General features: G+C 36.6%; 1 protein-coding gene across 3 annotated transcripts in view; it reads left to right on the top strand.

The window, feature by feature from the left end:
- The window catches only part of GTF2F2 (general transcription factor IIF subunit 2), a 159,532-nt gene that overhangs the window by 99,242 nt on the left and 33,195 nt on the right, over positions 1 to 27,095 (top strand). The gene's annotated exons all lie outside the window — the stretch shown is intronic.

Below are 27,095 nucleotides of genomic sequence, written 5' to 3'. Positions count from 1 at the left end.
TCACAGAGCCCAGACTGAACCAGGTATGGTTTGGGAATGTAATGGGATGCTGTTGTTTCAAAGAAATGACAAGAGGAATGGGTTCAGAGAAGCCTGGGAATGCTTATATGAACTTATACAGAATAAAATGAGCAGAACCAGAAAAACACTTTATAGAATATGCACAGTAATTATAAAGAAAAACAACTTCTGGCAGAGGGGATAGATTCAGGATGCAGGATGAGACATAAGTTTCTTTGTATTCCCAGTGCTTAGCACAGAACCTGGCACATAAGAATTGGTTAAAAATGCTAATTCACTTCATTCGTATGGACAAGGTAGAAATTTGTTAACTCTGAATATTTAAATTCTATTTTTCTTTTTTTCTTTTAAACTAAGGAGTTGGAAGGGAAAAAAAATAAAATGTTAATAAAAAATTAAATGAAATAGAAAAAAAAAATTCATAGCCTAGAGCAGTGAGAGTTTAATTGACTGGTCCAAGTCCATCATATGCAGTGTGTGTCAGAAGCTGAAGTCCTCCTTATTTCTGCTTTATAGAGCTGGAGGGAAACATGCCCCCCATATTCCTATGAACTTGTGTGGATGAACCATGCTAACAGAATGAAATCTGTTTTTGCTAATCATTTTTTTAAAAACCTATAAAACAGCATTTATAATAAAATTCATAAATTCTTTTTCAATTTCTTTTGATTTATCAACAATCACTTCCCTCCTTGCCTGCCTCCCTCCCCAAGACGGCACGCAATCTGATATAGGCTATACATATACATTCCTATTAAACATATTTTCACATTAGTGATGTTGTAAGGAAGAATTATAACCAATAGGAGGAACCACAAGAAAGAGAAAACAAAACAAAACAGAAGGAAAAAAATAGCAAATAGTATGCTTCGATCTGCATTCAAACTCCATAGTTCTTTCTTTGGATGTGGATAGAATTTTCCATCATGAGACCTTTGGAGAGATGCCTTAGATTCTTGCATTGCTGAGAAGGGCTATGTCTATCAACATTAGTCATCGCACAACATTCTCCTGGTTCTGCTCACTTCACTCAGCATCAATCCATGAAAGTCTTTCTAGGTTTTTCTGAAGTTCTTATAGCACAGTAGTATTCCCTTACATTCATATGCCACAACTTGTTCAGCCATTCCCCAGTTGATGGGCATCCTCTCAATTTCCAATTCTTTGCCATCACAAAAAGAGCTGCCATAAATATTTTTGTACATGTGGGACCTTTTCCCATTTTATGATCTCTTTGGAATATAGCCCTAGAAGTAGTATTGCTGTGTCAAAGGGTAAGCACATTTTTATAGCCCTTTGGGCATAGTTCTAAATTGCACACCAGAATGATTGGATCATTTCACAACTCCACCAACAATGCATTAGTGTTCCAACTTTCCTACATCTTCTCCAACATTTATCGCTTTCCTGTTTTGTCATGTTGGCCAGCCTGATAAGTATGACATGGGTACCTCAGAATTGTTTTGATTTGCATTTCTCTAATCAATAGTGATTTAGAACATTTTTTCATATGACTATAGATGGCTTTAATTTCTTCATCTAAAATTCATAAATTCTTAAGTTCAGTATTTTCGTTTGTATACATGTCTTATCCTCTTCTGCTAGATTGTAATCTCCTTGAGGGCAAAGACAGGCTGCTTCAGTGCCTTATAGATAGTACAGTGTATCTTCACCTGGAATCTGTGAATGTGTTTTTAAAAATATTTTGATAACTGTATTTCAGTAAAAATTTGTTTTCCTTTGTAAACCTATATATTTTATTTTGGTCATTTAAAAACTTTATTCTGAGAAGGGGTCATAAGCTTCACCAAACTGCCAACGGGTCTTTGACATAGAAAGGTTAAGAACTCCTGATATAGTAGGTGATTGATGAATGTTCAAATAATTTAAATAATTCTGTAGTGCAAGGATATTAAATGTATTCAACATACTAAAATGTAAAGACTTTGTAAAATGAAACATAAGTATAAATAGAACTACAAAATCAAATAAAATATAGCACACTAAGAATCTTAATCTATGAAGAATGAAACCTCTCTTCACCCATATCTTAGATACAGACTAAAATTTAAAGGTTTTCTTTATGGCAAGTAAACCATGTTTCAGAATTTTCTTTATATTATAAAATTCCATAATCAGATTTTATTTCATTGTTCCTTGTATTTTGTAATGCAATAGAGAATATTTGAGGCATGTACAAAAGCTAGAGTAAAACATTTTCATCATGTGTTTCAATCTCCTGGTACCAACAGATTTCTTTCTCTCATTTAAGAGGAAAATAGCCACCTTGTAAACTTGAAATGTCTATGGAATTACATTAGTTTTATGGAATCACATTCGTTCTGTAATAGATAACCCTTAGGGACTACGTAAAAGGAAAACTAGCATGTTGTTTACGTGAATTAATCCAGCAATTGTATAATACTTTGAAAAATTAGATTTGACCAGAAGTTTCATTATGGGCAGATTTTATGTTTAAATAATACAGTACTTAATGAATGTCCAGTGATTGACAAAATTCTAAGTGCTAAATAGTACAAAGTAACCTGGTGGAATTTTGAAAATGAAAATAATTAGTGTTCTCATTATCCCAATCACCACAGCTACTAAGGTTATATTTTTTGCTGTTTATGAAAATAAATTAACGTGTGTTCTTGGTAATTACTGGCATTTTATAAAATAAAGTGTTTAGAATTTTATCCACATAGGTAAAACCTGTGTCATGCTGCAAACTACCAAAACCAAAACTCAACCTTGTTTTTGTTAACACAGACAAAATCCTTAATGAAAAAAGCAGTTGACTGGTACTTTTCATTTTACTTAGGCAAACCTCTTTCATTGTTTATCTCACATGGATCATTGTATTTCTTTGCTTAGGGCATAATGATGAAAGGCCTTACTCTAATTGTATCTACTAGACATGCACCTATGAATGCATTTTTTTACCTCAGCATTTTGAGGAAAATTTAGAGATAACCAAAAAAAATCTCTTCCTTTGCTAATGGCTAATTAACAATTTTAGTTTTGGCCAAATTGAAAGAAAATGCCTATTTAATATAATTGTTATATTATACTTTATTTATACTACCCAATAGTTACATGGCATAGTAAAGTGCTGAACTTGGAGGTAGAATGCTCTGCGTTCAGATTCTGCCTCTGACACTTGACAGTAGTATAGGAAGAGTGCTGGCGGTTCAGATTCACCCTTGGACAGGTTACACTGGCCCTCTCAGGTCTACATTTTTCTCCTCTTTATAATGAGGGACTTGGACAAGACAGATGATCTGTGCGTGACTTCCTCATTCTAAATTTGTGATTTCTGATAAGTTCCTTTACAACTGTATAAAGGTGTTCTAGGTGTTCTCTATGATGGTGGCATTGGTGTGTAAACTACATTGTATGTCCACAAATACTAACTTTGTTCATGAATATCGTACTGCTGCCTATCACATTTCTGTCATACTTCCAGAAGTACAAACAACTAAAGATTACCAAACCACAGAATGGTAGGACAGAAGGGGGACCTCTGTCCTTAATGCCTGTGTCTAGACTTCACTTAAACCATTGCAGAGTTCTGTTGTCACTCGTTGTCAAAGAACTTAAAAATACCTCCCTAGAACTGTTGTGGTATACTATTTACAGAAACATAATGTAGTTCTCCTTACTGTAGACTGAGTTTTGAGCTTTCACACCACAGAAGAGGCACCAAAGTGGTGATGGAGACTCTTTCCTGATGTTGTTTTTATCAGCACAGTATACTGTTACAGTAGCATTGGGTGTTGTTGTAAGAGTAGTGGAAACCAAAAATAAACACAATCCTCTTGTGCAGAACTATGGTCTGGGCCATACCTACAGTGGCTGTCATACAAAAACAACGGTATGGTGGAACTGGAGAATTTTAAAAAAAGGTGACTCCAGTGACTAAGGAAACGTGAAAATAAAAAGACACCATGCTGAGGAAGGCGAGCGCCAGCCCACCATTCTGAGCAAAGAGGTAAAAGTAGCCATGGAGGGAGATTAACTTCAGTTTTACCAGTGATGTCCCAGCCTGAAAAATGATTTCATGTCACTGATTCTGTGCCTGAAGAAGAAAAGATGGAGTGGAGTGGCATGATAGATATCTTTGAGCATTTAAAGGCATGTCTTGGAGAAAAGAGGTGTTGCTCCTGAGGACTGGAGCAAAAACAATAGCAGCCAATTGCAAAGAACAGTTAAGACTTGAGCTATGGGAGTTCACCTTAAATGGGAATAGGGTGAGTGGAAAGTGTTGGCTTCCTAGACACTGAAGAGGCCAAGGCTCAGTGACCCATTGGAGGGTATGTTACCATGACAGCTCATTAGAGACTCAGATTGGACTAGATGGCCCTAAGACCACTGGCAGTTCTGTGACTCTGCAGTGTAAGAAGAGGTTCTGAACTAACTCATCCGCTTCTTAAAAATTATATGTAATAAGATATGATGAGCTTAATCATCTTAGAAAAGCACGGACAGACTTGCACCAAACAATGAAGAGCAAAATGAGCAGAACCAAGAAAACATTTTATATAGTAACAGCAATATTGTTTTAGGAACAACTTTGAGTAACTAAGATATTTTGACTATTAAAAATACCCAAATTAACTACAAAGGACATATGAAGGAAGACACTGTTTACATCCAGAAAAGGAACTGATATATAGAAGTATATATATGATGGCTTTACATATAAATACATATCTGTGTCCAATGGCAGCTATTTCTAGGGTGGCAGTGAGGAGAGGGGGGGAGGAAAAAAGTTACATAATTTTATTATATATTTTAAAGGAATAGTAAATTGTACTTAATAGATTTACAGTTTAATGTAAATATCATTTTTTCCTATTCTGTTATAGAAATGCTTGTTTTATTTCTTACGTTCATAATAAAATAAATAAAATTTTAAAAGATTAAGTGCACATGCCCCCTGTAAGTAGGTGAAAAAATCATATTTGAAGAATTGATTTGGGTAATGTCTTTTCATAAATCTGGAATCATTTTCACCCATATTTTTAAAAAACCTAGTAAATTTCCTGAATCAGAGATGTGAACTAATCACCCCAAAATGTAAGGGAGCATATTTTTCTGTTTTATAATTCTAATATAATTGGCATTCATATGTTTTACCTGAAGATGAATGGTACTTAGAAAAGAAATTCTTGCTTTGTCAAAGAAAGGCTTCCATTTTTTAATTAATATACAAGTATTTATTAAGTGTCTCCTGTCAGACACTGTAAGAAATGCTGGGTATACATGTACAGAGACTGAAATTTCTACTGCCAAGAAGCTTAATGGCAGAGACAAATACATACAAAAATATATACAGGATAAATATAAACTGAATAGTAAGTATAAATAGAAGCAAAGTAGTTAAATACAAGGTAGTTTGGGTTGGAGGACAGTAGCAGTTAGAGAGATCAAGAATGGTTTCATCCAGAAGATGGTGCCTGAATTGCATTTTAAATCAACCAAATTCCTTGATCAAAATAAGCAAAGAATGAACACAACTCAAAAAATTGGCTCTAAAATTTGAATCATCTACTAAATAATTATCAAAAGCTGTACTTGTTTAAATATTCCCATTCCCAGTTCAAATGTGGGCATTTCAGTAATTTAACAGACTGAGTCTGTTCTTTCTAGACTTAGTTATAAGAAGTCGCTTTGTATGGCAGTCAAAGGGCTGTTTTTATAAAGGATCCTTCAAATTCTGTTTTAACTTAGTTGTGAAATTAATCCAATGATTGCAATCTTCAGTGTCAAGGGGAGTGCCCACATCAATGAGACATTGAAGTGGAGCCAAATTATTCTGATTAGATAGGAAGGACGAGAAAGTGTTTCTCCTTTGTCTATGTAAATACTAAATTGTTCTTCAGATTGGCCTTTTTTTTTTAAGAGATTTTTAATTTTCAGTCCCTTTCCTAGGAGTTATACCAAATTGTTTGGGCTTTTCAGATTCCTTTTACTATTCATCGAAGGTTAAGATGAGGGGGTTTTCTTTAATGGTTAAACCTTTTTGTGTCATAGACCCTTTTGACAATCTGGTAAAGCCTATGAACTCCTTAGAATAAGTTAAAGTCTGATCTCTGGAATGAGAAGCCATCACTTCGTATGTTGCATTTGCTGAGGTGCTATGAGAAATTATATCTGACATGAACTAAAGACAAAAATCAGTGCATCGAATCAGCTGAGTGTGACCCAACTGTTATAATAATTCAGATTAAAATGAGCAGAACCTAGAAAACAATTATACAAAACCCACCACTTTGCAAAGAAAAACAACTTTCAAAGACGTTAGAACTCTGATTGTTATAATGACCATACCTCCAAAGGACTGATAATTGAAGCATGTTACCTATCAACTGACAAAAAAATTGGGGGGCTCAAGGGGAATGTTGAGCTACATATTTTCAAACATGGCCAATATTTGGATTATTTTGCTTCATTATACTTATTTGGTACATGAGAGAAGGGGTGACATTAGGGGAAGAGGTGGACTAGCAACAGAGATTCCAAGAAACGAAAGAGGACCATTGTAGCATTTTATTTTTTAAATTCAAAGAACAGAAGATTCTGGAGTCACTGACCAGCAGGACAGCTTTGCAACTAATATGTTGAATGAATTATAGTATTTTTTTTAATTACAAGCTCTGCATAAGAGTCATAGTTTCTTGTACTATATTCATTTCCTGTTCTGTGTTTATTGAAATGCTTGTATTTGATGTGTTTCATGTACAGAACAAAAAATATATATATAAGACAATGCATTGGATTAGTTTCTGGTAACTAACCATTGTAATAATGTAAAACTAAATAGTAAACTGTTAAAACAGAAAAAACAAACATTTCAATATACAAAGAAACAAAAAAGACTGTGTAACAATGAGCTTCTTTATAGTGTGTTTAAAGCTGAAAAATTTAGCAGAGTAGTAGCAAATTTGCCATTTGTGACAAAAATGAACTTTTTTCTTCTATATATATTTTTATTACTTTTTTATCTCCATCACTAAGTAACATCCCATTCCCCCAAAAGAATCTCCTTTTAAAAAAATAACAAGTATAATCGAGTAAAACAAGTCTATACATTGACTGTGTCTGGAATTGTATCGCTCATTCTGTAACTCTCGTGAATTGATCATTGGACTTGGAATCAAGACCTGAGTTCATATCCTTCTATAGGCATTTATTAGTTATGTGTCCCTGGGAAGGAGGACAGTTAAACTCTATAAGTATATTTCACTCGGCATCAGTTCATACAGGTCTGTGTCCAGTTTCTTTAAATTCTTAATATTTGTCATCTCTTATGACACAATAATTCCATTTTCCTATACCACAATTTGTCCAAGTATTCCTCAACTGATGAGTACCTACTTTGTTTCCGATTCTTTGCTACAACAACAGCAACAAAATGTTGCTTTAAATATGTTTGTCTCTTTCTGCCATCTTTGACCTCTTTCGAGTATATGCCTAATAGAGGTATCACTGGAACCAGGATGTGCAATCTCGTGGCTTTTTAGCGTATATTTTCAACTTCTGGAAAATTCACAACCCCACCAATGGTATGTTAGAGTGCTTGACCTCCCACAGTCCTCACAACCAATCAGATGGGACCTCAGAGGTGTTTTAATTTATATTTCTCTTATTAGTGGTTTGAGGCATCCTTTACATCATTGTTAATACCTTGTGTATCTTTTTTACCATTTATTTATGCTGCCCAGATTAATCCATCTAATTTGGCCATTTGTAGTAACTTTGCAGACCTAAATTGATATGTAAGTTAAGTGGAAGAATTATCTATTGGGCATCATTAAGATTTGGGAAAGGTTATTATAACAGAGGTTATAAGAATTGAGATTTAATCATGAAAAGAAGATGTGAGGAAGGATTTATGTCAGCAGCCATAGAATGAGATAAGAAGTTAGGGAGGAAGATATTAGGAAAAATGAAAAAACTAGGCTAGGCATTAGAAACAGCTTCCTGGTTAGGAGATATAATTCTTGTCATTTGTGTTCTTTACTATTTAGTAGTGGTGAGCACACTGAGTGACAAAGAGGCAAAAATACTTTAAGTCTAGTGTTACCCAGGGACAACCTTTGGAGGGCAGTCTGTTTTGTCTGTTTCTGTAGCAGTCTCATCTCACTTTTCCTTCTACTTCCCTAACTCAGTCTTTACTTCTCCCCCAACACTAAGCAGTCTGTCTTCAGAGAACTTATCTCCTGTCATGGCTTCCACTATTACCCCTAAACTACTTACCCTCAAATATGTGTCACCAGCTCTCTCCTAAGTCACCCAGGCTGTCCTGGGGTTACTACCTCAAACTCAAGTACATGAATACTCAAAGGATAAGTGATTTTCTCATTGTAGATACAAAGGAAATGTCTCCACTAAAAATTATTCCTAGGGAGTTGCCTAGGACACAGGAAAGTCACAGTAACCTTCCCAAAGTCACACAGCTAGAAAGTATCAAAGGCAGAATTTAAACTCAAGTGTTCTGATTCTCTGAGCCCAGTCCTATGTCCACTAGGCCAACCTGACTCTAATTCACAGTGTCTAAAATTGAACTGATTATCCTTGGCTGCCCCCTTCATTAAAATTACCAGTGACCAGAAATTTGGTGGAAGAGGCAGGTAGAATTTGGGGTAGCAGTGTGCAAAGTAGGATAGTTTAATGTGTCACTCTCTGACTTACTAGTTAGGCTGCTGGGACCAGATAACCTCATTAATATTCATCTGGGTCTGTAGGGCAATGCCGTTGTCTGTGTAACTGTGCTGAAGTTACCTTGTTTAAAGGCTATGTAATAGCCTGTTTAATCATATTTAAGTGCTATGTTCTAGAAAAAGGGCACACACTCTCTTCAGAAACCAGCAACCTGAGTCAGAACATGGGTGTAACAGTTTCAACGTTGCTAGGAAAAAGTGTTTGATGAGTAAATTTAAATATTTTATGCCATTAGAATTACACCACTTTTGACTTCTCTGAAGAAAGATTTAAAAGAGTAAAAGTTGGAAGAAAAGCCTTGTGTTGGTTGGGAAAAAATAACAGAAGTCATGGTGGCAAACAGGGCATTCCATTGACGTGACTTTCAGTGATTGCCAAATGGGAAATACAGAGTATCTTGAGCACTGAAAGAGATTGAGGTGCAGGATATTTCCTGGGAAAAGCAGAAAACAATAAATGAGCCAGTTCTGTTAGAGCAGTTATGGCAGTAAACAAAGTCTGCACAGCTTCTGACACCTGATAAAAGGTTGAAAGTACTTGACATACAGTGGACAAGGGCTTGGGAGACTAAGATGTCAGTGTTTTATTCAGTCCTGAAATAGAGCCAGGGTGAAACAAAGCGGTGAGAGCAGTTAAACAGTTAGAAAGCATGACACTTACTTCTGCCTTGGGTGTGATATTTCTTTAAGTCTATTTCAGTACTTCAGGGATTTGTGATCTCACTGGTGTATGTACTTACTTCCTTTACCAATACAAATTGAAACCCACTAATTCATTAGTAAAAAAAAAAAATCTTCAGGTTGCTGTGGTTTTAAAAATAAATCCCTTGATAACCAGGCTTCAGGTGATGACCCTCTCTGAGATTAACTGTTTAGATAGGCCTGTACTTGAAGCCATTCCACCTTGGTAGGACCTGCCAAGGTTTTTGCTCCACTGGCTTCAAAAACCTGTGGTCACCTGTGTACCAAGGTGAGGTTTTGGAATAGGGCGTTAGTGGAAGAAATTATTAAGCATTCTTTTAAATATTTGTGCTAGTCCTAGGTTCATGTGCTCAGCTCTTTCAATAACACTGTGTCTGCAGACAAGGCATCATTCATTGAATAGGTATGTTAAGCTGTGATTTGGATAACCACATAGTTACACATAGCTCTGGTACTATCCTCTGCCTGGTGGGTGCTTAGACAAATTGCAGACATTCTACATGGGAAGAAATTCAGAGAGTTTTCTACACATTAGACTTATAAATCCAAACTTCATAAAGTGACATTAAATATCATAGTGATATTAAATTTTTAGGAAAATACTCATTAGAGGATAGGGATTAATACTCACTTTTGAAAGCTGAATTGCAACACTATTTTATACTTTTATTTATGCTTCTTACTTTGGAAATATTTGTTCCATAGATTTCATAAGCTTAACTGAAAATGAGGAAAGAGGTAGAGAATAATTTGAAGTAAATTAAGACACTTGCAGAAAGAAGGCTAGCTTATTTTTAATTGCCATCTATTTTGTCTCTGTTGAATTACTGTTTGCTTAACAATTATCACAAATGTGTGGGTGTCTGTTGTTTCCAACAAAGGCCTAGAAGAAAACAAAGTCCAGTGATTTCACTCTCACTTTGTATGTTCTTATAGAGCTAATAAAGCCCCTTCCTTTATACTATGCTAATCAATGTAATAATAATAATATAGGTTTAATATATTTTCTCAAAAGAATTTAGAGGTTTAAAATACAGTTTGAATTCCAGCTAATGAACTTTAAGAGGCACCAGAATTGCTTGGCTGTGTTTCAGTGTTTGAATTGTGAGTGTAAATCATGTATTTTTATAAAGGCTTAAGTACTTGGTCTTTGTTTATTCTTCCTAAGAGAACCAGGAGCTCCTGACCATTTTCATCTCACATTTTCATAATCTTCCCTCTTATATTTTGCTAATTACTATTGTCCATACTGCAACTCGATTAGGTTCTAACACATATTTATTAAGGTTCTGCTGTGTATAAGGCTAGGCTACTGGGGAATAGAAAAATAAAAATGAACAAGTCTCTGCTGTCAGGGAGACTGTGATGTGAAAGGTGGGGAGGGGGAGGGGATGCTAGAGCAAAGATTTACTCATAACTGGGAGCAGTCCACGGTGAGCTCCCCTAGGAGTTGACACTGGAGCCATAGTTGGAGGGAAGCTAAGAATCTTAAGAGGCAGAGGCAAGGATGAAATCAACCTACACATGAGGAGCCATTTGTGCAAAGGCACAGTGCTAAAAATGGAGAGCTCTCTTTGGGAGCAGTTAGCAGTCCAGTATGACTGGAAGGACAATATACAAAATAAGACTAGAAAGGTAGGTGGGAGCCAGATGCCGAGCTAAGTTAGATGCCATATGGGTGGAAGATGCTAAAGATACTAAAAGAGATGAGAGTGACAAGATTTGGCAACTAATTTTATATGGGGGTTAAAGTAGAGGAAGTAATCAAGGATCACTTCAGGGTTGTGAATCAAGGTGACCAAAAGGATAATAGTGCCTTCGATGGAAACCAAGTGTGGAGAAGGGATGTTTGAACTCTGATTTGTGTATTTTAATTTTGAAATGCTTATGGGACGTCTAGGTGGAGAAGTCTTATAGACAATTGATAAGGTGGATCTAGAGATTAAGATAGGGATTTGGACTGTATATATATAGATTTGGGAATCACTTGAATAGAGATTACTAATTGAACCCGTGGGAATTGATGTGATCAGTAGAGTGTAGAGAAGACAGAGTGAACCCAGGACATAGCATTGAGGGATGTTTCTTCTTAGTGGCTGGAAGAAGAATGATAAAGATAGCAGATAGAGTGGAAAGAGCACTGAATATGGAATCTGGTTTCCAGTCCTGCTTCCTTATGATCCTCAGGATTCTCATTTGTAAAATGAGTGAAGTAGAGCAGATAAACTCCAAGTTCTCCTCCAGCTTTAAACCCATAATCCTATGATCTAGCATCCGAGACTGAAAAGGAACAGATCCTAAAGAATCTAAAGAAAAGAATAGAACAATCTAAAGAAACCATCACCAAAACTAGACATGTTCAACACTAACAGAAATTGCAGAGAAGCCAAAGTAGAATAAAGACTGTGGAAAGGACCTTAGATTAGGAGTTATGAGGTAGGAGGTTATTGATAATCTCAGAGATAAGTTTTCATTCAGTGCTGGGTCTGAAGAGGACTGCAAGGAATTAAGAAGTGGATGGGACAGCAGAGCATTGATAGACTCTAGGCAAGGAATGGGGCCTACTTTTGTTAAACGTGGCCAATTTGTTTTCCTTAGTTAATACTTTCTTACAATGTGCGTTAGTCTTACAGGGAATGTTCTGTTAGGGAAGGATATAATTGAGCAATTTTTTTTAAAACCATCAGTAAAATGTTTATTTTAAAGACTTTTTTTAAAAAATGTAAGTGGAATGTGAGGAAATGGAGTGTAGATTGGTCTTTTCTCAGAGTACGCCTAAGAAAGGAAGAAGAGATATACAAACTTATCTTGAGAATGGCAAGTTGAAGCAAAGGTTTATCTGAGGGAAACTTGGACATATTTATTGGCGCAAGGAAGAATCCATTGTATAAAGAGAGATTGAAGATGAGAAAAATAACAGGGAATGGTTGAGGAGTTGGAAAGAGAATTGGAGTTGGCAACAGAATACTAGAGCAAGGGATTTAAGGGCCAACAACATTAGAAAACTGGACTGGTTTAAAAGTTGAGATGTTGGAGGGAAGAAACAGCAGAGCAGAAGTGATGATGTAGGGAAGTGGTGGGCTGAGGAGTGACAGGAGATTTCAAAAAGAATAAGAATAGAGAGAAGTCCTGGCTGGAAAGGTCAGTGTTATGGATAGGGGAGGGTGAACACTTTGGATAATGATGAGATCAAGAGATCGTCCTTGGCTGAGATGGAGGGATGGAGCAGATAACAGAAATTGAGTTGCTTTGTGGACTGCTTCCCAGTCCATTTGTGAGGACATCAGCATGTAAATTGAAATCTCTGAATATGAAGGTAGATTGCTATAGAGAAACACCGTGAACCAGGTCTGAAGACATTGAGAAAATGGAAAAATGAATGATCCGGGAGCTGTTCTGTAGAATTCATCAAGATCTAGGCAGTACGATCCTTCTGGGTTGAGTGACCTTTTTTTGTTTGTCTTTTTTTGTTCTTTGTTTTTTTCTCCACTAAATAGTATTTTATTTTTTCCAATTACATGTAAAGATAGTTTTCAACATTCATTTTTATAAAATTTTGAGTTCCAAATTTTTTCTACTCCCCTTTCTTCTTCTCTCCCCAAGATAGCATGCAGTCTGATATAGGAGCTATAGACGTACAGTCCTGTTAGACATATTTCCACATTAGTCATGTTGTGAAGGAAGAATCAGAACAAAAGGAAAAGAAACATGAGAAAGGAAAAAAAAGAGAGAAAATAATACACTTTGATCTTCATTCAGACTTCATAGTTCTTTCTCTGGATGTAGAAAGGATTTTCCATCCTGAGTCTTTGGAATTGTCTTAAATCATTGTATTGCTGAGAAGAGCTAAGTCTATCAAAATTGGTCATCACACAGTGTTGCTTTTATTATGTACAGTGTTCTCTTGGTTCTGCTCACTTTATTCAGCATCAGTTTATCTAAATCTTTCCAGGTTTTTCTGAAATCCTCCCATTCAACATTTCTTATAGAGCAGTAGCATTCTATTACATTCATATGCCACCACATGTTCGACCATTTCCCAAATGATCCGCATCCCCCTCAATTTCTAATTCTTGGCCATCACAGAAAGACCTGCTATAAATATCTTTGTACATGTGGGTCTGATGGGGTGGTTGGGTGCTTGTGCTTGACCTCTCAGACCACAACAGGTCCTTTTCCATTTTTTATGATCTCTTTAGGATACAGACCTAGTAGTGCTGTTGCTGGATCAAAAGGTATAAGCATAGTTTTGTGGCCCTCTGGGCATAGTTCCAAATTGCTCTCCAGAATGGTTGGATCAGTTCACAACTCCACCAACAATGCTTTAGTGTTCCGATTTTCCCACATCTTCTCCAACACATCATTTTTCCTTTTTGTCATGTTAGCCAATCTGATAGGTGTGAGGTAGTGCCTCAGAGTTGTTTTAATTTGCATTTCTATAATCAGTAGTGATTTAGAGTATTTTTTGTTTTGTTGTTGTTTTGGTGAGGCAATTGAGGTTAAGTGACTTGCCCAGGGTCACACAGCTAGGAATTGTCAAGTGTCTGAGGCCGGATTTGAACTCAGGTTGTTCTGACTCCAGGGACAGTGCTGTATCCACTGTGCTAGAGTATTTTTACATGACTATAGATCACTGTAATTTCTTCATCTGAAAACTGCATATTTTGACTATTTATCAGTTGGGGAATGACTTGTATTCTTGTATATTCAACTTAATTTTCTATATATTTTAGAAATGAGATTTTTATCAGAGATGCTGGCTATAAAAATTGTTTCCCAGCTTTCTGCTTCCCCTCTCTGTGGAACAGTGACCACCGAAATCGAGAGTTGGAGTCTGAATCAGAGATCAGAAAAGGTCTTTATTCTTTCTCATGAGAAAGCGCACAGCCCTTCTGGCTGCTCAAGCAATGGCAGCCAGGGAGTGAGCAGCTCACTGTGAGAAGCAAAGTTTTATAGCCCGAATGCATGCCCCCTCCCACTTTCTTGCCTCTTTCCCCCATTGGCTGGGTACTCAAGGTGTACAATCTAAACGCAGCAACTAATACCCAAAAGAAGCAAACATACCATGTTTGGGAACTACATGTATGCATGTACAAGGAAGTGGGAGTGACCAGGAACTGCCTTGCTGATGTGGATTTTTGAGAAAGGTGAAACTCAGCTCAGGGCTTGGGCCTGAGGAAACCGCACTTTAGGCCATCTCTCACACCTCTAATCTTGGTTGAACTGGCTTTGCTTATGCAAAACCTTTTTAATTTACTGTAATTCAATTTAATGTAATCAAAATTATCCATTTTACATTCCATAATGTTCTCTTATCTATTGTTTGGCCACAAATTCTTCCCTTCTCCAAGGGTCTGACAGGCCTCCTAATTCGCTTATGGTATCCCCCTTTATGTCTAAATCATGTACTCATTTTGTGGGTCGAGTGACTTTAAAGGAGGTGAGGTCACAGAGGTGGTAGGAAAGTGACCTTGAAATGGGAGCAAGGAGCAAGAGGCATGTCTACTCCCTCTCTTGTCCCAGCTTGTATGAAGAAGCATGAGAAGTGCCATTCAGTCCAGGAGAAGGTGGCTGAGAATGCAGTGTCTTCCGGGGGACTAAGATTTCTGAGATTTCAAGAAGGTGGAAGGGCTTGTTCAAGGACTTTTTGTTAAAAAAAAAACAGTGCCACAGCTCCACCAGACACGGTGGAGGAAAGGGTAGAGTTAAACAGGGACTGTGTGTGAGGGAGTGTGGAGCTGTGACCCGGAAAGGGAGCTTTGACTTAGGACCTCTGGGATTCTGAGCTGAGTCCTCACACAATGAGTTATGCCCTTTGTGTTGCCACAGTAATATTGATTTGAGGATTGCGGCTGGTGACACGCCTCTCCCTCCGGGTGGAACAACTGCTGGGTTGTGTTTGCCTGTCGTGGAAGAGACTGAAGATCCAGCCTCCAACGGGAAGGGTCCTTGTGTTTGAAGCCAAAGGTCTTGGGTTCTATACTCTACTCTGCTGTTGTGATTTGGCGTTTAGCAATGGCTTCTTGTTCCAGTTGGTTAGTTCCTCTTTTGCAACCTTTATTTGAGGAAGTACCCCCACCAACCATGTTAATTTCAAATCCAGCCCAAACCATGACTCCCAAGAAAATGTCTCCACCTTATTGCCACCTTCTTCCCTTGTGCCCCTAACCACTTTTCAGCTCCCTTTTAAATTTTGTCTTCCCCCATTTGAATATAAACTCCTTTGGACAGGGATTATTTTATTTTTTCCTTGTAAAGTTGTTCTAAGTGCTGGGAATACAAGTACAAGCAAAAAGTAAGATAATCCCTGCCCCCAAGGAGTTTATATTTAAATGGGAGAAGACAACATGTAAAATTAATAAGTGCTTTGGGGAGGAGAGATGGAAGAGTAGATGACAAGATGCCTAGATATGTATGCCTGAGCTGGCTAGGTCTTGGTGTTCTGATGTGATAATTTTTTTTTTAACAAGTATTAGCAATGCCTACATTTCTGAGTGCTGCTTACTCCTGATTCTAGCCAAACAGACTTAGCAATATATACAAATAATGCTTACAAAGCCATTAGCACTTGACTCAGAAAAGTGTAATTTCTTTTAGTGCCTTTATGGATTATTCCTGTAGTTGTGTTATTATGCTACCCTATTTCTGCCAGATTGGCAGAATCCTTGATAGAAGCTGTTATGGACTGTTATTGTTCTGCTGATACTACCAAAAAAGCTTTAAAACAAATTATCATTTAAGCATATAATGTATATTAGATCATTCAGAAATGTGACCTCATACCAAGTTGCTTAACTCTGAGGTTCAGTTTCTTCATCGGTGAAATGGGAATAAGCATACCCTGGCAGAGTTATGAGAAAAGGAGAAGCATTTATTAAGCACTTAACCACGTTCCAGGCACTGTGCTAAACATTAGGATTTTGAATACAAGTAAACAAAACAGCCCCTAGTCTAACGGGCCTCACCTTATAGCACATGTTGGGAAAGTGGTGGACAGGACAAGAGAGTATACACAAGGAACGTGGCATGAGGATGGCAGGATAATGGTCAATGTGTGGGAATCTGAAATTCAGGGTCCTAGAGCAGGAGCTTGGGACTCTAGGTGGGAGGTGGAGGCTGGAGCATAGGAGAATTGTCAGGATGGCATGGAGAGAAAAGCACAGTGCAGACTTTAAATTAGTATCTAAATGTAAGTTATTACTAGTATTAAAATGCAATAAAAAACCAAATTGTCCATCTTTTTACATTTTATTTCCCTGTATATACTTATAGCAGCTTCTGCCTTTTTTCTTTTAATTTATTTTTCTCAACTATTAAACATTTTTTTCCTCCCTCCTAAGTAGGAGGAAAAAAGAAAAAGAAAACTCTTTTGACAAATTACATAGTAATCCAAAATAAATTCCTCTATTGGCCCTGTCCAAAAACATGTTATCTCATTCTGCATATCGGTCCGTCACCTCACCTTAGGAGATGAATAGTATTCTTCATCATCAGGCCTCTTGAACGATGGTTGATCATTCCATTGATCAGAGTTTTGAAGCCTTTCATAATTGTTTTTACAATATTGTTGTTACAGTATAAACTGTTTTGTTTCTGGTCTTTTTACTCTGCATTAGATCATTCAAGTCTTTACAGGTTTCTCTGAAATCATCTCTTTCATTATTTCATATGGTACAATAGTATTCTATTACTTGGATATAGCATAATTTTTTCAGCCATTTCCAATGGTTTTCACTTCTTTGTCACTACAAAAAGAGCCCCTATAAATATTTTTGTACATATAGGGTCATTTCCTCTTTCTTTGATCTCTTTAGGGTATAGTTCTATTAGTGGTATTGGTGGATCAATTGCTGGTCACAGTTTAGTAACTTTGGGGGCATAATTGCACATTGCTTTTGCAGAATGGCTAGACCAGGTCTTGACTCCACTAGCAGTGCATCGATGTGCAATTTTTCCACAGCTGCTCTCAACAGTTTTCATTTTCCTTTTTAGTCGCCTTTGCCAGTCTATAATATAAGGTGTAAGCAACCTCAGGGTTGCTTTAATTTTCATTTTTCTTTTAAAAAAAAAAAAAGCTACTCAGAGGTTTGGTTTTTTGGTTTGGTTTTATCATTTTTAATATAGCTGTAGATAGCTTAGATTTCTTCCTTTGAGAACTGCCTGTATTGTATCCTTTGGCCATTTAACAGTTAGGAAATGGCTCTTATTCTTATAAATTTGAATCAGTTTCTTGGACGTGAAACTTCATCAGAGAAACTTACTGCAAAGAGGTTTGGTTTTTTTTGCCTAGTTAACTATTTCCCTTCTAATTTTAGCTGTACTGGATTTATTTGTGCTAAACTTTTAAATTTTGTCTTTATCTTCTGTGGTCTTTAATTTGTTCATAATCTCTTCTGTTATCTGTAAATATGAAATATAATTTCTGCCTTGTCCTTATAATTTCTTTACATATAATATTATCCTTTTTTTAAAAAAAATCTAGGTCATGGATCCGTCTAGATCTAACATTGGTATAAGGTGTGAGGTGTTGGTCTGAATCTAATTTCTAACAGACTGCTGCCCAGTTTTCCCAGCAGTTTTTATCAGATAGGGACAAAAACTATTTGTCACTAAAAATAATGAGTTCTTATCCCAGTAGCTGAAGTCTTTGAGTTTATTGAACACTGAGTTCTGAGGTTCATTTGCTTCTGTATGTTGTGTACGTAATCTTCCCACTGATCAGCCTCTTTCTTTTTAACTAGTAACCATACTTTGATCATTACTGCCTTGTAGTAAAGTTTGAGATTTGATACTTCTAGACTTCCTTCCTTCTCTCTTTTTTTCATTATTTCCTTTAAGAATCTTGACTCTGTTCTTATGGATGAATTTTGTTACTGTTTCTAGTGCTATGGAATAATCCCTTGATAGTTTGATTGGTTGATACTGAATAAGTAAAGTAACTTAGGTAATGTCCTTTTTATCATATTGTTTCCACCCATCCACAAGCAATTAATATTTCTCCAATTATTTGTCTTCCTTTATTACCATAAAGATTAGTTTATAATGTATTCATATAGTTTCTGTGTGTGGCTTAGTAGGTAGACTTCCAAGTATTTTATACATTCTGTAGTTATTTTAAATGGAATTTCTCTCTCTTCCTGCTGAGTTGTTGGTAAAACTGATATGTGCAGATTTGTTTTATATTCTACAACTTCACCCAAGTTATTGTTTCAGTTGTTTTAATTGACTTTCTAGAGTTACCTAAGCACATCATTTCCTCTCCATAAAGCAAAAATTTTGTTTCTTCTTTGCCATACTTGTTTCCTCAATTTCTTCTTCTTATTGCTATAACTAACATTGCTAGCAAGTCAAGTCAACAAGCACTTACAAAGTACATGTTATGTGCCAGGCACTGTGCTGAAAGCACTAAGGATATAAATAAAGGCAAAGAACAGTCCTGCTCTCAAGGAGAGCACAGTCTAATGTGGAAGAAGGGACAACATACAAACAAGACATATACAGGATGAATTGGAGATGATCTCAGGGGAAGGCATTAATATCAAAAAAGACTAGGGAAGACTTCTTGCAGAAAGTAGTTCTTTTGCTGAGATTTGAAAGGGGGGGGGGATGGGAGAGAATTCCAGGCATGGGGATCAGCCATTGAAAATACCCAGAGTCAGAAGTTTGATTGTCTTGCAAGGCACAGAAAGGAGACCAGTGTGTTACTAGACTGAAAAGGACTGGAGAGGATTAAGGCATATGAAGACTGCAAAGGCAAGAAGGGACAATGCTGTCTAAATTAATTTACTTATTCAGTGCCATATCAATCAAACTACCAAAGGATTACTTTATAGAACTAGGGGAAAAATAGCAAAATTCATCTGGAGGAACAAAAAAGTCAAGAATGTCAAAGGAATTAATGAAAAAACAAAGTTGGGAGAAGGCATAGCAGTACCATATCTCAAGCTATACTACAAAACCATAATCATCCAAACAGTTTGTTACTATCTAAGACATAGAGGTTGACCAGTGGAATAAACTAGATATATAATATATCAAAGCAAACGAGCATAGTAGCTTAGTATTTGATAAGCCCAAAGATCCCATCTAGTGGGACAAAAACTCACTATATGACAAAAAGTATTGGGGAAAGTGGCCTGGTTAAAACTAGATATAGATCAACACTTCCTACTGTATACCCAAAAAAGTACCAAATGGGTACATGATTAAGACACAAAGGGTGCTATAAACAAATTAGAGGAGAATAGAAAAAATTACCTCTCGTATCTGTGGATGAGAGAAGAGTTCATGACCAAATAAGAGATACAGGAAATAAAATGGGCAGTTTGGACCACATAAAATTTAAAAGTTTGATAAGCAAAACAAATTCCACAAAAATTAGAAGAGAAATGGGAATTTGAGAGAGAATCTTTTCAGCAAACTTCTGATAAAGATCTCCAAATTATAAGTCATCAAAAGGATATGAGCAGATAATTTTCAAAGGAAGAAATCCAAGCTATCAATAGTCATATAAAAAAATGCTCTAAATCACTAATAATTAGAGAAATACAAATTAAAACATCTCTAAGGTGCTGTCCCACAGCTATCAGATTGGCAAAGTTGCTTTAAAAAAGAAAAAGGAAAATGACAAGTGATGGAGAGGCTCTGGGAAAACAAGATACACTAATTCAGACCTATAAACTGGTCCAGCCATTTTGGAAAGAAATTTTGAACTATGCCTAAAAAGGTATTAAATAGTGTATACTCTTTAACTCGGCAGTACTAGATGTATATCCAAGCAGTCAAAGGAAAAGGAAAACGACCCATATACAAAATTAACTTAAAGTAACTCTTTTTGTGGTGTCACAGAATTGGAAACTGAGGCAGGGGGTGCCCATCAATTGGGAAATTGTTGAATTAAGTTATGGTTTATGAAAATAATGGAATAGTATTCTCTTGTTAAAATATTTTTTAAAGTTAAATTAAAAAAATAATGAAGGGAGTGGTTTCAGAGAAACCTGGGAACATTTGTATAAACTGATGAAGTGAAGTGAGTAGAACTAGGAAAACAATTTTTAAAATAGCAACAGTATTGTAAAGGCAATTAACTTTGAAAACCTTAAGACTTAGAAACTCTGTTCAACACAATGACCAACTACCATCCAACAGAATTATAAATATGCTGCTCATTTCCAAATAGAGAGGTGATGTATTCAGAGTGCAGAATGAGGCATTTTAGGGGAAATCATAGCCAATGCAGAAAAAAAAAATTTACTATACCTGATCACAATGGGTTTTATTTTTCTTGTTTTCTTAGTAGGGAGAAAGGGAAAGTGAGAGAGAATGAATCTAAAAATAAAATAGACTTTTTTAAAAAGGAAAAAAAAAGGTAGAAAGGAGCCGAAGTTATAAAGGACTTTAAAAGCCAAACAGAGGATTTCATATTTAAACCAAGAAGAAATAGAGGGCTACTGGAGTTTATTGAATACAGGGAGATGACTTGTTCAGACCTATGCTTTAGGAATGTGAATTTGACAACTGAGTGGAGCATGGATGGGAGTGGGGAGAGAGTTGAGTTAAGGAGGCCTTACCAGCAAGCTATTGTAATTGTCCAGGCATGAGGTAATAAGGACTTGCACCAGGACAGTGGCAGCGAGAGAAAGCAGGAGGGAGTATGTACAAGAGAGGTTTCCAAGTTAAAAATGATACTTCATGTTTTTTACAAACATTTTGCATAAATTTGAAATTAATTATTCTTTGAGTGATAAAATTCTCTTATAATTTCGTCTAGTCCCGGTGTGGGGGTTCTTTTGGGGGGGGCATCGGTTAGGCAGTGGGGTTAAGTGACTTGCCCAGGGTCACACAGCTAGTAAGTGTTATGTCTCTGAGGCCATATTTGAACTCAGGTCCTCCTGCTGTATCTACTGTAGCCACCTAGCTGCTGTGCGGCTCCCGCCCCTCCCTTGTTTTAGTTTTATTGGCATATAGTTGGACAAAAATAGTGTCTAATAATATCATTTACTTCTGCATTTGTTGTGAATTCTCTTTTTTCATTTTTGATACTGTTTGGTTTTCCTCTTTTTAAATAATGGTCAATTTTTTCTCAGGAAATCCACTTCAAGTTTTATTATATCAGTGGGTTTTTTTGGTTTTTTGTTTTTTTTTTTTCATTTTGTTAATTTCTTCTTTGATTTTCAGGATTCCTTTTTTTTATGAGATTTTAAAATTTGTTGTTTTTCCAAGATTTTTTTTTAGTTGCCCAATTCCTTGATCTCAATACCTGCCTTCTTTCTGTCACATTATATTCCACCTTTACTCTCTGTGACTTTTCACTAACTGTCCCCCATGCTTTGCCTTCTGACTTCTTGAAGATTCAGCTCAAATCCTACCTTCTATAGAAGGCTTTTCCTCATCCTCCTCATTCCTACTTCCTTCTCTCTTAAGATTACCTCTGATCCGCTCTTCTATTATTTTACGTTTGCGTGTTGTCTCCCCCATTAAAATATGAGCTCCTTGGGATCATGTTTCCCAGAGTTTAGCACAAAGACATTCACATAGTAAGGATTTCATAATTGCTTTTTGACTGACCTAACTCAACTTCAAACCTCTGCACCAGGCAACAAAATTAGTCTTCACTACCTTCCTTAATAGACCTTTAAGTCTGGGTACCATCCAGAGTTATAAAATAAATTCAGCTCTCCCTCTGGTGTGATTAAGACATCATACATGAACACTTCTAAGTGTGTTTCTTATAGGTTTAAGTAAATGTTTCCATTTACATACTTTTATAGAGTTTAGATTAAGTGGTTATACTCAGAAAATTCATGATTCAGGGTACCTCCTCACAGAGACAAGCTCCTTTTACTTAAGCTAGATGAGTTCATCATATCTTTATAAGTAGTCTAATTTTTCCTTGCCCCCAAAACAATTCTTGGGGTTTTTTTTTGTATTTTGTATTTTTTTTAATATAAATTTATTTATTTTTAGCTTTCAACATTCACTTCCACAAGTTTTTGAATTCCAAATTTTCACCCCATCTCCCCCCTCCCCCTACCCTAAGATGGCATGCATTCTGAATATCCCTTCCCCTAGTCTGTCCTCTCTTCTATCTCTCTCCCCTTCTCTTATCCCCTTCCCCTTCTATTTTCCTGTAGGTCAGGATAGACTTCTGTACCCCATTTCCTGTATTTCTTATTTCCCAGTAGTGTGTGAAAACATTTGTTTTAAACATATGTTTTTAAAACTTTAGGTTTCAAATTTTCTCTCTTCCTCCCTCCCCACCCACCCTCATTGAAAAGGCAAGCAACTCCATATAGGTTGTATACGTTGCAGTTGTGCAAAACACGTCTATAGTAGACATGTTGTGAAAAACTAACTCTATTTCCCTTAATCCTATCCTGCCCTCCCATTTATTCTATTCTTTCTTTTGACCCTGTCCCTCCTCAGAAGTATTTACTTCTGATTACCCCCCTTTCCCAATCTGCCCTCCTCTCTATCATCCCCCTGCTCTCTTCTCCCCTTCTCCCCCTATTTTCCTGTAGGGTAAGACAGATTTCCATACCCAATTGAATGTGTATGTTATTCCCTCCCAAAGCAATTCTTAGTCAATACATGTTGCCAAACTTTCCTAGTACATTTGGATTATTTTATTTATGTCCTGTTTACCAAATGAGGCTGCTTTGCATAGTGCTAAAGAAACTTTAATTTGTCCTTGACCAAATGTGGAGGTCAGTTATCATTAATTATTAGTGCGTAGTTGTTCCACAGAAAAAATTGTGAAAATGTGCTCTGACACTTCATGAGATAATGCTAAATGAATGAATTATGTAGTGTTAAATAAAACCCTTTTTAAGTTAAATTATTCAAAGTTAAAGTATTTTAAGGTTTTCTTCTTTTAAAAAAAAATCTGTTTTAGTTCTGCAAGTTAACCTTTTGAATTTTGAACCATTGAATACTCTTTTTGGAAGGAGCATGAGAAATAGTAGTTGACTTTTTCAGTGGATAATTGGAAGACCAAGTTTCTCTTTAGGCTTTCCTTCCCAAATAGAGAATTGGAGACAGGAGACTGTGCCAATAATATATTTTAAAAGATACCATACTTTGTATGGCATTAGAAATTACAGATATCCGCAGTTGCTGACAAAAATTGTTTCAGCGTTTAAGATTTTTAAAAGAAACCTGAATCAAAAAATCCAAAGACAAATCAAAATGCAGCGACCTATAATAAATGCAAATACAAAGAAAGATAAACATAAAGCTAATGTTTGTAATGAAACACCCAAACATACTGAAACCCAAAAGAGAGTGCCCAAACTGCATAATAAATCTGAAAGAAAGTTTCTTATGAGAAAAGGGAACTATGTGGCTCTACTGGATGGCCCAAAGATAGGAATGGCAAAGTGAGCTGTTTGAAACATGAAAGATGATTTTGTGATACAGTAGAAGATAGATCAGGGGAAGGGGGCTTCAAGAGAAAGATGAATTGGGAAGAGAGTGAGTCACAGTGTCCCTAGGGAAAGAACTTTGAGAAATGTGTTGTCAGAACATGCTACCAAAGTAGTCATAGTTCAAAACATGTATGTTCTTGAGTGGACCATCTCCTCTCAGGATTCTTTTGATTACATGATGACTCAGTTCAGTAGATATGATTTGGAAAATGATTCTTCCATTGATCTTTTAACTCTTTCCCCCTCTCTCAAGTTTTAATTATACCTTAATTGCCAAATCTAATTAACTTCTCTCAGTCCTCAAACTTTTTGACTTCTCTGTATTATTTGATACAGTTGCTTTCCTTCAGGATGCTTGACTCCTCTACCTTGTCTGACCATTCCTTCTCAATCTTCTTTCACAAGTCATCATTTGTGTCACACTCCCTAACTGTGAATATACCCCCAGGCCATGTCCTGGGCGCCCTTCCATTTTTTCTCTTCGCTTTCTCACTTAATTAAACCTTTGGGAACTATAGGGGTCATTATCTGTCATCTGCCTAGAGATAACTCACAGGGAGATGTGGGAGTGTGGGGGGTATTTTGTTCTTCTTAGCTCTAGTCTCATACCATCAACTACCCACTGAACTTTTGAACTGAATGTTTATTAAACATCTAAAGCCTAACATATCCAAAACAAAACTCATCATCGTTCCTCTAAATCCCATCCATCTTCTGAACACCTATATTCTGTCAAGGGTACTTTTAGTCACCCAAGTTTACAACCTGTCAGTCAACAGTGAACAAGGCACTTCCTAATGTGTCAGACACTGTGCTGTGTAGTGTCAGCTTTGACTTCTAGCACACACAGTATTCAGTAAATCTTTTGTTTATTGATAAGCAAAAGATATTTCCTTATCTCCTATTCATTAACTTCCCATGACTATAGGTAGCTGTACTCCTCTACCTCCTCTCAGTCTTAAAACCTTGGAGGTGATTTATATTGCACCAGACACCCTTTATATTCTCCCAAATTCAATCATTTGTCAAGTCCAATGTGTTCCTTATTGTGTTTACCAAACAGCAGTACCCTAGGATTTAGCCTTCAATATGTATATTCTATTATCTTATTATTATTTCCGGTATATAACTTGTTTCCCCAAAAGATTGTCGTCTTGTCGACGATAGAGTACTTTCATATATTCCCTAGCAGTACTTAGCACTTTACTAATATATAGGTAACATTCAAATATTTGTATACTTGCTTTCTAAAAACCATCCCTAATGATGAAAATTATAAGATTGAAAATAAACTTTAATAAGTATTAAATGTCATAGAAATTTGTTACTTAATTACATTCTTCTGGAACTTGGACTTCTAAGTTTCTCATGATGCTAGTTGCTTGAAAGTTCCCATTAATTGGGGTGTTCTTGCACTTAGTTATAATGGAAAATTGGGGGACTCATTCTGTTTTAACCACACAAAAATCTTTTCTTGCTCCAACCAAACAAATTTATTCACTACCTACTAAACATGCTTTGTGCTTTCCTGATTCTGGATTTTTTTTTCCTTATCGTTCCTTCTGACTGGACTGACTTTCTCATTGCCCTTCTTCTTGTCCTATCTCTATCTTACCTATCCTTCCAGATTCATTCCAGATCCCAGTTCTTGGTCACCCCAGTCTTTCTCTCTGTCCTCTGAACTTAATTAACATCAGTTGTCCACATAGTTCTTTTGTCGAATACTGCCTTGTGATATCTTTTCTAATGACCCATTAGTCAAATTCTTTCTTTTGTTTTATTTCTCTAGATTGTAAACTCATAGATTGTTGGAGATAAAAGGGACTCTCGAGATCATCTCTTATTCAGATGAGGAAACTAAGTGAAATCCAGAGAGAAAAGCTGACTTTACCAGGTCATATAGCAACTTAGTAGTGCAGGCAGGACTTGAACCCAGGTCTTCTGACTTCTAATCTTTTCCTTAATACTGCCCTATTTTCCTTGAATACAGGATCTCTCTTATATTTTGTACCCCCAACAATACCATCTTGTGTATTACACAAGAGTAGGTGCTCAAATAAATATGGATGGATTGGATTCCAATCTTGATCATATAACTTTAGAATAATTTGCATCACTCTGAATCTCATCTTACTGTTTTTGTGTTGTAGATGCGTAATTTTTGCTTTTGGGCCACGGATTCAGTTTTGCAATGCCTCCAGACTCATAACCAACCACACTGGTTTTCTCTCTTTTCCATATGCACAACACTCAAATTTCCTGTCACTGTGCTTTTGCTCTGGCCATCACAAATGCTTAGAATACTCTCCTATCTTCCTCCTCCTCAGAGTTCCTTTCTTCCTTTAAGACACTGGGAATTCAAGTACCATCTTACGCATGAAGCATTTCCTAATCATCCGAAACACTAGTTCCCTCCTCCACATCTTCCTCGTATTTTACTACTTTGTACATATTTGTATTTATTTACTTTATATTTATGTTGTTTATATTTTTATATGTACTCCCATGGGATGCAAGTTCCTTCCAAGTAGGAATTGTTTTATTCTTGGTAATTGTATCTCTTTCCTCCAGCAGGTCACCACCTCTATCATCTGTACCCTCTTACTCATCTTCAGTCTCTCCCTGCCTACTAGCAACTTCACGACTTCCTACAAATGTGCCCACGTCTCCCCCCATCCTCAGTTAAATCCTCACTAGCTCAGCCCATCCTGAATAGCTGTTGTCCTGTACCTCTCCTCCCTTTTGTTTCTAAACTCTCTGAGAAATTTGTCTGTAATCAGTGCGTCTATTACTCTCTTTTCTGGACTCTCTATAATCCTACTTCCACCTTCATCATTCAACTGAAACTACTTTCTCCAAAGTTATCAATAGTCTCTTAATTGCCAGATCTAATGGTCTTTTATCAATATTCATCTTTCTTGATTGCTCTGCAGCCTTTGACACTGTTGTTTACTCTTGTTGACACTCTCTGCTCTCTTCTGGGTCTCCTGTCTGTCTCACTCCTCCTTCTCAGACTCCTTTGCTGAATCCAAGTCGTGCCCTCTAGCCATGGGTGTCTCTGAGGATTCTGTCCTGGGCCCTCTTTACTGTGTCACTTGGTGTTCTCATCAGCTGCCATAGATCCAGTTACCATCTCTATGCAGATGATTCTCAGATCCGTTTGTCCATCTTAACCTGACTCCTGATCTCCAGTCAAACATTACCAGTTACCTGTTGG

Source organism: Phascolarctos cinereus, unplaced genomic scaffold (assembly GCF_003287225.1).
Source record: "Phascolarctos cinereus isolate Bilbo 61053 unplaced genomic scaffold, phaCin_HiC Scaffold_7;HRSCAF=346, whole genome shotgun sequence".
Lineage (NCBI taxonomy): Eukaryota > Metazoa > Chordata > Mammalia > Diprotodontia > Phascolarctidae > Phascolarctos > Phascolarctos cinereus.
This window is presented reverse-complemented; position numbering and strand designations above follow the sequence as displayed.